This window comes from Alosa sapidissima, chromosome 18, assembly GCF_018492685.1.
Source record: "Alosa sapidissima isolate fAloSap1 chromosome 18, fAloSap1.pri, whole genome shotgun sequence".
NCBI lineage: Eukaryota > Metazoa > Chordata > Actinopteri > Clupeiformes > Clupeidae > Alosa > Alosa sapidissima.
The window spans coordinates 32,302,752-32,314,301 of NC_055974.1; the positions used below are offsets into that span (position 1 = coordinate 32,302,752).

The 11,550-nt window shown below is 37.6% G+C and overlaps 2 long non-coding RNA genes across 4 annotated transcripts; one reads left to right on the forward strand and one right to left on the reverse strand.

Annotated features, from left to right (window-relative positions):
- Positions 1-204: 204 nt before the first annotated feature.
- Positions 205-4,364, forward strand: LOC121690477. Of its 3 annotated transcripts, XR_006025080.1 has the most exons (6): positions 205-790; positions 1,532-1,573; positions 1,844-1,978; positions 3,188-3,321; positions 3,497-3,592; positions 4,234-4,364. It is a non-coding gene; the product is annotated as an uncharacterized LOC121690477 (long non-coding RNA). The 3 variants fall into 3 exon arrangements; XR_006025082.1 differs by lacking the exon at positions 205-790 and having other exon boundaries at positions 1,267-1,573; positions 3,497-3,599; XR_006025081.1 differs by lacking the exon at positions 205-790 and having other exon boundaries at positions 1,267-1,573.
- Positions 4,365-4,692: 328 nt separating this feature from the next.
- LOC121690478 lies at positions 4,693-5,556 on the reverse strand. Its single transcript, XR_006025083.1, has 2 exons — positions 5,487-5,556; positions 4,693-4,960 (listed from the first exon to the last, which is right to left on the reverse strand). It is a non-coding gene; the product is annotated as an uncharacterized LOC121690478 (long non-coding RNA).
- Between the last annotated feature and the right edge of the window lie 5,994 nt (positions 5,557-11,550).

Genomic DNA, 11,550 nt, shown 5'->3' on the forward strand with positions numbered 1-11,550 from the left:
GGCATATATTCTCCTTCAGAATCGCCTACCCAAGACTTCATTCGTTTTTTCAACATTTGGTGTTGTATGGAAGAATATTAGACTCAAAAGTTTTGTACGTGTGTATCACGTTTTGAAACTGTAGAAATTATTTGTAACTGTAAAAATGATCTGTACAAGTAATTGTCAATATCACAAATATGCGCTACACTTACAAATCTATTCTAGGGGTACGGATCGGTTTTACAGCTACAAATCATCCTACAGTTAAAAATATTTTACAATTACAAATATATTCTACAATTACACATCAATATTCTACGCACAAAAAGCTGCTCTACAGTTACAAATCTTTTCTACAGGTGTACAGACTTTTGCACCACCTTTGGGATGAAAAGTGTCTCATATGTATTGTGTGTGTGTGTAACAGGATTTGTAACTAAAAATGATTTGTGATTTAACAAAGAAATAACACGAACAATTTTAAGTATTACTCATATGTCGTTCACTTACAAATATATTCCACAGGTATGAAATATTCCACAGTTGCTGTCTTTCAATTACGAAACTATTTTGCCATTACAAATTTCTGCTGCTCGCACAAGTATTTTCTACAAGTATACAAATCATTTTGAGACTGTTCTGGCGCTTCCTGTTGAATAGCCAATGGCGATCCTCAGGTTTGGCTAGCCAACCATGAATCTCAGTTCACTAACCAATCACAGAGCAGGAGCAGCGCCGTCGTTGTCTGTGGGTGCAACCAAACCTGGAGTCTACGTTTGGAGCACGCTAGTTTCCTGTATTCCTTGAGGTATGTTGGTAGCCTACACCACACAGACATGTTCTATGTCCACTATTCCTTGTTAATACAGCCAGTGTACCTGATATACGGGACAACGAGGTGAGATCAATCAATGGCAACTAATGTAGGCAACAGACAAATAACTATTATATATAGCAAGCTACCGCTAGTTAGCCAAATCCCACTCAATCAGTCTGTCAGTTTAAGCAGCATACAAGTGCTAACGGAAATGTAGTGTGTGGATGGAAATAAATAACAACACTCAACATACTTTTGAAGACATTTTGTTTCAAGTTTGTAACAAATGCGGTCAAAGTTTTAAGGGAGTTTGTCAGTCGGTCATAAGGTAGGCTCAGCAAAAAGAGGCAGGCGGCTAGCATTATTATCAAGAGGTGTGCTAACCATTAGGCCTCGTATGCCAGGTCTACCTCCAGATTGTGAGGTACTACTTTGGACTTGACGAACTCTTATAGTAGGTAACAGAAACTCTTTACTGCAGAAAAACCGTAGTAGGTTTGATGCTCAACAGATTGCTCTGGAGTTAGTTATAAGTTAATAATAAGTATCCATTGATATGTGTGACAAAACATACCAACTGGTGTCAACATCAGCTAGGCTATGTTGGCATTTTCTGATGGTTCTTCATGACTGATCATAAGGTACAAAATAAATAATACAGAAATACAGTGCTGGGCATTGGTAGACAATCATATTAATCTGTCTATGTATCTATTTCTTCTGTGTAAGCAGTTTCTTATGGATCCCCAGTTGCTGCCTCCTTCTGAAGCACAGGTGGGTCATAAAATATATTTTACTGTCTATGAAAATAGGTCGCCGCCCGATGTGAGTTTCAAAAAGCATACCTTTTGAACTTGTTGACGGCAGTATTCCTACTTAAAACAACATCCTCGGATGTGTATGTTTTATATTTTGTAAAAGTTAAAGAGAAATCACTACTATTCTATCTTAAAAAGTCCGTTTATTTTCAAACGTTTTTGTTGTTTCCTGTCAGTGATCGATCATTATCTATGATAAATGTATAGTTACTCTCTACACTGGCAGGTTATTAGAGAGGCTGAAAACCAGACTGGAACAGGCTCTTCAAAGGCAGCCTCTGGGCCTGGACTATTTAGAGTTCCTCTGTACCAGTGAGTTGAGTCTAGTTCACTGAGTACTCACATGCCATTTCCAGAAGAGGTAAGCAAAGTCTGTTTTTGTTTTTTGTGCAAAATAAGTACAAACATTACCCCTGTTTTCAGAATACTTTCAGAAGGTGCCATTGAGTCCTGCTGTCCTGCTAAAATAAACTTCACTGACAGTTTTTACATATCTTTCCCCTCACAAACTATTAGATACCAGAATACAGTTGTTTTGTACTGTAAAAATAGTATTACGTGTTGATTTATATATATTTAAAACAAAAGAGGAGACGGCAGAGCCTCATGCTTATAATCATTCATTAATTATAAAATAAATCATGGACCTACACCAGTAATCCTCACTATTTTTCTCACAAGAGACACATTGGCAGTGCAAAATCAAAAGGAGAACCTCTTTTACGACAACGTACTAAGTCACCTTTGCAAATGTGCATTTCTACATATAAATTGGACATCCCACAAAAAAGAAATAACACAGCCAATACATTTTCATTTAAGACCAGTCATCTAATACTGGGATGAGTGGAAGCTGGCATGCGTGTCCTTGACTTTCTTCATGCTGTAATTTTAGTAGCAGGTTTGACAATACCCCCTTTAGGAAGCACCATTAAGGCTTAATAACTTCCTTTCACCTTCATTATTGTATTTGGGTGAAGGGAGATGTATAATTAAGATGTTTTTTGTTTTCACAGTGCAGGATTGTATGTTTATGAAGCACATTTGAAAAAAAATATTGACTGTTACCACATACAGTGGGTCCCATTCAGAAGTGGCCACTTCTTTCGTGTTTTCTGTGATTCATGCAGCTGTGTGAAATGTATTACAACTTATCGCCACAAGGTGGCAGTTTAAGTCCACTGTAGCATTTGTAAACAGGGCAGTGGATGCATTCAAAGGCGTTGCAGTGGCAGTGAGATACTGTAAGCAGAACGAAACTGAAGATCACCTCGTTGAAGTCATACAGTAGACTAGGCTAAATCAGAGCTTGCTTTTGTTTTTATCAACCTGGGGCCAGAGATGATGGCCTTTGGCGAACAGTTTAGGCCTACTCAAAATGAGTAAAATCAAAAGCACTATACAGATGACATGAAAAAGGTTATGATGTATGGATTCCCAAGTGTCCAAGCTTCCAAATGGTGTATAACATGACTATGCTTCATAGCAATATGGGATTTAGAAGGTTGGGGGAAGGAAGGTAGGTGTTCTTCATAAGGTTAAAATATTGTTGTTATGATGCGTTTAACAGGTCATAGGCAGACGGGAAAAGCAGGCCTTAAAAGAGGGCTACAGGATACTGGGGTGCTCCCAATGATAACAGAACGGCCAGAACTGGCTAGAGTTCTGTTCCCACAAGGTGTCTCATCTCTGATGGATCCTAAGGTATTAATGTTCAAGCATGGCAATTTAAACATGGCAAGCATGACACATCCTCTCACATTCTTTTTGCAAAGGTAAATTTGTAAATGGAGGAAAACAACTGACAGAATAAAGTACATCATGACTATGGTACAGTGCACAATAGTATTCCAAACAGGGCACACTGTTTTTGTTGCAGATGATTTTTAAAAGAGTGGTTTGACCAGATGAGGCGGAGGTTGACAAAGATTAAATGGAAGACTGCCGTGTCACAGCCTACCTCAGACAATACGTTGTAAGTGGTATGACAAATATTTCCTAAGATCCCCCCCCCCCCACAGGTTTTGAAACCTGGCTGATCAGAGTGATTTGGATTTGATGAGAGATCTGTACTTGAACCAATCGCAGACTGAAAAATATGTGAAAGTATTTTTTCAAAAGTATCTTTTGTGATTGTGATGACTACATTTGCCATACACTCTATTCAGTAATATAGCTTACAGTGCCCTCCACATTTGTTAGCTCCCAGGAATCACAGATGTATGAAATGTTATAACTTTGTTCAGTAAATCACAAATATTATTTTCTTGTGGTATTATAAGTATATAGTATAAGTATATATACTCTTTTGATCCCTTGAGGGAAATTTGGTCTATGCATGTATCCCAATCCGTGAATTAGTGAAACACACTCAGCACACAGTGAGGTGAAGCACACACTAATCCAGGCACAGTGAGCTGCCTGCAACAACAGCGGCGCTTGGGGAACAGTGAGGGGTTAGGTGCCTGGTCAAGGGCACTTCAGCCGTGCCTACTGGTCGGGACTCAAACCGGCAACCCTCCGGTTACAAGTCCGAAGCGCTAACCAGGCTAGCATTGTATAACAAACAAACTACTACTAAAAGTATTTTCTGATATTGTCTTTTAATTCTTACAGTTTCTTTAGAGACATTGAAAGACCTGGTGGTCTTCTGGACGGGATGGTCTGTTGGCAGGGGCAATGCCGACTGTACTTTGAAACTCCCCCTAGGGACAAGAATGTATGACACCTTCAAAGAAGCTACGAATGCAGCGCTGAAATAAAGCAATTGTGGTTTTGGCTTGATCTAGTGTTGTTTTCTGCAAGTTCAATGCAGTATAGTCAACAATTTCAGTGTTTCAGACGGTGACCAGAGTTCCAGTTGTTCAATGAATAAACTATGCAATGAGAAACTGTATGACGATTGCTATTTTTCCTAGTTGTATATTTAACTACAATGTGTGCACCATATGCAGTAGCCAGAAAAGTTGTGATTTTGTTTCTCAGCTGCCACAAGGCACCTATCCCCAACTTGCTCTGAGAAACTGGCTCTGGTAAGAATTGATGTCTAAGTTGCTTTGGATAAAAACGTAAGCCTAATGAATAAAATTATTTATTAAAGTTCACATATCCCAGCATTAGGGAATAATATTTAAAAATGCAATTTTAAATTTATCAGACAGGACAGGGGAGAAGTCTACAATAATGGTGTTCAAAGACTAGAATACAATAGACCTAAGAAACACATTTTAAAGAACAAATATAGGAGGGAAGGATATGTATTTTCTATTCAGTGGTAGGCTACATGTTCTCCATGCTGATGTAAATAATGGTCCAGTGATCCAGTGGAGTGATCTTGAAGGCCCTTGATAAGAGATATTACATCAGTGTTTCAGAACAAGGACCACTTAACCAATAAATAAAAAAAACCTTACAGACCACCTAGCTAAACAAAAAAGAAATAGTAGGCCTACTCATTGCTTATTACCTTGCTTATTGTCAGAGGATTCATAATTTAAACTGGCGTAGCTTACATAGGCAGTGTTACAGAACTGTTTGGATTTACATAAAATTTGTTCAACATCGCAAACAAATCATATATAGGCCTATTATACTTTAGCATGCCAGCTCGCGAACCACACTTTGAGAAACACTGGCTTAGGCTACATGAATAGACAAAAACAACGATGCATATTTACATGCACACTGAAACACTATGTAGAAAGAGAGCATTCTGGAAAAGCATGATTGTATTTGTAGTAGCTTATCTGCACAGGTACAGTTGGCAAATTATCAAAGTTAACAAACCATCAGAAATGTAAAACGATGACTGTAATTAACATAGCTGAAGTCGCCCATTTGAAATGTAAATAAATTGATAACTTAACTACCTAGGAACAGCCGAAAGATAACTGCCGATAGAGAGGGGAAACATTTTGTTAACGACTTGCCCCGTGTATCAGGTACACTTGCTGTATTAACTATCAATGTACCTCAATGAATATAGGAAACTAGCATCGGAGCCCGTTCCTTAATTAGACATTCTCTGCTAGCGTGCTCCAAGCGTAGACTCCAAGCTTGGTTGCACCCACACAACTAGCCACGACGACGGCGCTGCTCCTGCTCTGTGATTGGTTAGTGAACTGAGATTCATGGTTGGCTAGCCAAACCTGAGGATCGCCATTGGCTATTCAACAGGAAGCGCCAGAACAGTCTCAAAATGATTTGTATACTTGTAGAAAATACTTATGCGAGCAGCAGAGATTTGTAATGGCAGAATAGTTTTGTAATTGAAAGACAGCAACTGTGGAATATTTCATACCTGTGGAATATATTTGTAAGTGAACGACATATGAGTAATACTTAAAATTGTTCGTGTTATTTTTTTGTTAAATCACAAATCATTTTTACAGTTACAAATCCTGTTACACTCACACACAATACATGAGACACTTCTCATCCCAAAGGTGGTGCAAAAGTCTGTACACCTGTAGAAAAGATTTGTAACTGTAGAGCAGCTTTTTGTGCGTAGAATATTGATGTGTAATTGTAGAATATATTTGTAATTGTAAAATATGTTTAACTGTAGGATGATTTGTAGCTGTAAAACCGATCCGTACCCGTAGAATAGATTTGTAACTGTAGGGCATATTTGTGATATTGACAATTACTTGTACAGATCATTTTTACAGTTACAAATAATTTCTACAGTTTCAAAACGTGATACACACGTACAAAACTTTTGAGTCTAATATTCTTCCATAGTGTTGGCCAATTTCTGCTTCAGTTTGTGCAAAATTATGGCCTGCATCGCTGCCACTCCATTACAAACAAGTGCATGTCTTCCTGTTTCTCGCGTGTAATACAAGTATTTCCTTTGTGAAGCGAATTTGGGCTTGAATCTAAGCTCTGGATGTCTAGCAACTAGTGGAGGAGAGTACACTGCAAAAACTGCTTATCTAACACAATCTAACCAAGTATTAATCTTATATCAAGATAAAAAAATAAAAAAACTAGTTGGTTTTGTTTTCAGTATAAAGAGACTTGCCTAGCGCTTTCTCATGAAATCATTTGACTTAATTTAAGAAAAGTTTGACTTATTTTAAGACATCTCATCCTGAAAGCAAGCAAATTTGTCTGCCAGTGCGTTAAGCAAATTTGTCCTAAAAACAAACAAATTTGTCTGCCAGTGCATTGAGTAAATTTGTCTTGATAAGACTCCTTAAAATAAGTAAAGGTCTTTTTAAATTAAGTCAAAATGATCTTACGGGAGGGCACTAGGTAAGTCTTTTCATACTAAAAACAATACCAAATTGGATCGTACTTGGATCTATTGTATTTAATCAGTGTTGTTGTTTGTCGCAATTAAAAATACCCTCAAGGGCCGATTTACATTATTATATTGACATTAGGTCGCGGGCCGGGAGTTTGAGACCCCTGCTCTAACACATACACACAAACACGCTAACATACTAACACACACTAACAAGGGCGCTGCTATGATATGACAATAAGGATTTGCTTACACTGCTGTTTGGTTGTCCCAAACTTTGAGATGATCCATACTCGCATTAACTGAATCTTATCAATCTTGAAACCAGAACTGCGATGTTCCAAAAAGAGTGACTGTACCCAGAGGAAAGAAAATGTTAAAATGAGAGCTCTTCTCTATCTCAGTTGTTTCTCCTAGACAATAATGAGATTACAGGGATATAAAAATGAGATAATTGCTTTTGTTGTCTCCCGCTTCTCAGGTTTGTCTCTGGAGCAAAAGAGTTAAGTTATCTCAGTGTAGACTCCCTTTAATCTACAAATGAGATCTCATCAATATTTTAAATAATGCTCAGTGTTGTCTAATTTATACATCTCATATTTTACTCAGGCTGATCCACCAGAGAGCTCGCTCTGTAAACTCATGCAATTCTCATTTCAGATCTTTTTGGTAAATCTCAGATTAGGCTCCATCAGTTCTGTAAAAGAGATCTCTTCACAAGCTTGAACCGTTCTCATTCTAGTTATCTCAGTTAACTAACCCTAGTCCTTTTTTGATTTACAAAAGAGATCTCAGCAAAGGCTTATACAATACTCAGACTTGCTCAATATCTCATATTTTACTCAGGCTTATCCATCATGGAGCTCTCTAAGTGAACTCATGTAATGCTCATTCAGACCTATTTGTTTTATAAATTAGTCTGATCTGTAAGAGCTCTAGCTGTTGTACAACAATTCTCAAATGATTTTCATTGGTTTATTTGTTTTAATCGCACATATTTTCAAATTCACATTTGCAAACAGTAGGCCTAACCATGTGATGTAACCACATGACGATGCTCTGACAGACCTCTGAAGTTCGCCTACAAAAAAGCTACCATCTATGCCCATATAAGGAGATCACCTGTTAAATTCTCGCGCAGGCCAGGGAGACGACGAAATCGGAGATGCACTGATGCAGACGTTTTCCTGAACGCACTTTTGTCTTTAACCTTCGAGTAGATATTATAATCAATGGTACGTGAAGGCGGCACAATTTTATTTTTGCTACCCCAGAGCTAACTTGCGACTTGTTAGCAAGTTGGAGAAATCAAGTTAGACTCCAGAGGTCTATGATGGTCGGACGTGACAAACTCGCGTGCAGAAAGATTTGGCGCCCAGTGAAATGGTGGTATGAAGGATTGTGCCACCACGAAAACTCAGAGAAGGTATATTAACATTTTGGTAATTTGTGTTTATTAACGTTCTTGCATATTTTTAGACTCAATATATCATTGAACAACCTGGCGAAGCAGCACATAAAGTTGGCTAGCTAGTTATGTTAGCTACTTGTAAGTTACATCACTGGCTGTGCCGCTTGTATATAAAGCTAACGTTAGACAATTTAACGTTGCTAGTTTACTTTGCCTTATATAGCTTTAGTCTATGTTTTGAATGGTGTTAAGCCATGCTGTAGCTAAAATGCACGGAATTTTAAAATGTCTTTGGGATGTCAGTCAAGATGACGAAGCTAACGTTATTGCCACTGGTTTAAACTGGTTCCAGCTCAATTCCACTGAAAAGAGGCTGGCAGCTTCTTAAAAAATTGGAAGACTACGCTAGACCATCAGATCAAATTGCTGTACAAACAGCGTACCAAAATGGTAAGTATATTTTTCCCCACAATATGTTCTCACTTTTGTTTAACCTGCTATAAATTACAGCATATTGTAACAGGAGTGAAAGGGCATTCTTGTAACCCAGGTAAACTAGGAAGTAGCGTTGCTGCGGTCGAGGGATCGAGAGATAGGCAAGTCAGCATCTGCAGTCATGAATAACTTACCAGTCAACATTTCTTTTGCAATTAATAGAATCTGTAGCATGCAAATCAAATCAGCTATTAGCCTAACTGAAATAAAACCATGATATATCTAGGTATGGTGAATTGTATGTGACGTGGGGCTATCTATCTATCTTTTAATTACAAAGGCCACGGGAACTTTATCAGGATGCATAGTATCCTGAGTCCGTTCAATAACTGGCCTTTAAAAATAAAAATCTGCCTGCCTCTATGGGATTTTAAGGAATAACATTTATTTATTTACGATACCTGGTTCATTCACAAAGAATATTGGTGTGTTTAAAGGTTGGATTTTTTCCTCATTTTTTTAATTGAGGCATTAAGATCAATTTCCAACAGATGATTTATTGTATTCCTCTTTTAGTCATTTCAGCCTGGTTGTCTTACCTTATGCACAGTTGATGGTTTTATAAAGACACCCCTACACCAATAAAGTTCATGTAGACTGTCACACAATGGTAAGTGGAACATTGGCCACAGCTTGTAACAACTTCATTTATTACCATTCTTTGCGTAGGGATGTGTACACAAGGATGTGTAACCTGGTGTAAGGTTAACTTGGGAATTACAACAGAAAGGAACACGTTTCAGCTAGTCAAAATCAATGACTGGAACTGTCAGTTTCAGAGCTATTATTACCACACTGATAGATTGATTTTGCTTTTTATTTGCAGCCTATGTTATGCACTGTGGAACACTCTGCGGATGGACAGCTGTGGAATCCGCAAAGGTCAAGAAGGCTTTTGTTACGAGGGCTGGAGGTTCCAAAACATCCATGAAGCTGGGGTAATTTTCTCTTATTTTAAATTATTTCCAATTGTGGTGAGCATTATTGGTGGGCTTTTTATAAAGGGTAGGCCTCTATTGCACTAAAATTATTCAACCTTTATACAGTTAACGTCAAACTGTGTAGCTACGAAAGCTACAAAAATCACATTATCATAGAAATGATAGAGGCGAAATTTCCACTAGGTTTTATGAAGATATTTTACAGATGGGCTGAACATACATCAAAAGTAAAAAAAATGACATGGCCAAAATTATTAACTCACCAACAATATTTGTTGTATGGTGTATACTGTATTTTCTGTATTTTGTTTTTGTTCTTGACAATTGTCAGTGTCTCTTGAGTGATCAGAGCTAAATGTTTTGGGCTAATTTAGATGTAATATTGAGTCATTGTCTTTGATTTACCGGATTGACCCTAAAGCACTCCTACTTGTTTACAAATCACTTAAAGGACAAATCCGGTATGAATTGATCCATAGCTCTTGTTGGAAATCACTGTGTGCTGTTCATAGGAAAAAGAAAATGTGGCACAGCCAATTCTGAGTTATGGACAGGGAAGTATAGCCCAGAGCCATATAGAAGTACTTTTGGTATTCCTGACCTAATGCAGGGTAGTTTAAAAGTCTTTAAACGGTCTTAAATGTCATGTTCCTTAATTAAGGTCTGAAAAAGTCTTAAATTCTGTTGCCGATATCTTAATTTTTTAAACGAAGGTCTTAAATTTTAATTATACTAGCCTGCAAGCAAGGTGAAATGGGGGAAAAAACAACAACAATGTGAAAATTCAACAGGGGGTTGCGTAACATCAGAGATTGTCTAATTTAGTGTTGCACGGTGCACCGATACTACAAAAGTGTCGCAATAGCTATTAGCAGTTGTCACAATACCTAATTTCATTAGTATCAATACTTTTAAGAATGACCCGTGTTCTTGTTTGTGTGCACAAGGCATGCTTCTAGTGCCTCCTCCCCAAGCCTGTGGCTGTGCATCTTTTCTCCTCACACACATATGCGCAGCTGTCGTGCCATAAACAGCAAGACATGGCTGCTAGTTTAGCTTAAGTGATTCTGTGGTAACACATAATAATAGGCTAATATCAAGTTGATTTGCTCACTTGCACCTCTCAACTTTGTGTTGCTAACCTACCTAGGCTATGAGATGTACGTAGGTCTACTATTGGGTTTAATGTCATTTAGAAATAGGCAGCGCAAACTTTTACATCTAGAGAGAGCTCCTTGCTAACTAATTCTGCTAGCTCAGGTCATGTATGTCATTCGTCATTAGTGCTAAAATCATTATTGAACATGATCCCTTCTATAAACTTGATAGTTTTTTATTTACATTTATTTTATCTAATGACAGACAACAATGAATTGCATCCACATTAGGGCTGGGCGATATGGCTGAAAACTGTATCCCGATATAAGTATTTCATATCGGTCGATATCGATAATTATTTATTTAAAACAAAAAAGGACCAGAAGGGAAAAAAAGTTAAATTTAAACACTTTTATTTTAAACTTAACCTTCCTCTGATTTTAATCACCTCAGTTATCAATCAAAGCAAACAGGGAAAAGAAAAAGCAACACAATCACGAAAAACACTCAAATAAATAAATGTGCACATAAGTCTGAATGAAAAGCAGCACTGGTTGAAGCCTGGAAATATTGTAAACAAAGTATCTTAATTTGCTAGTTTAACATAGTCTACTGGTTAGGCTGTTCAGTTTCCCCACGTGTGTTTAAGTTTCGAATGAATACTTTTTCTCCTTGGGCCCATTTGAGTTTTGGAAAATACTTTTCCATTTGTATCGAGATTGAAATGATTAGAACTT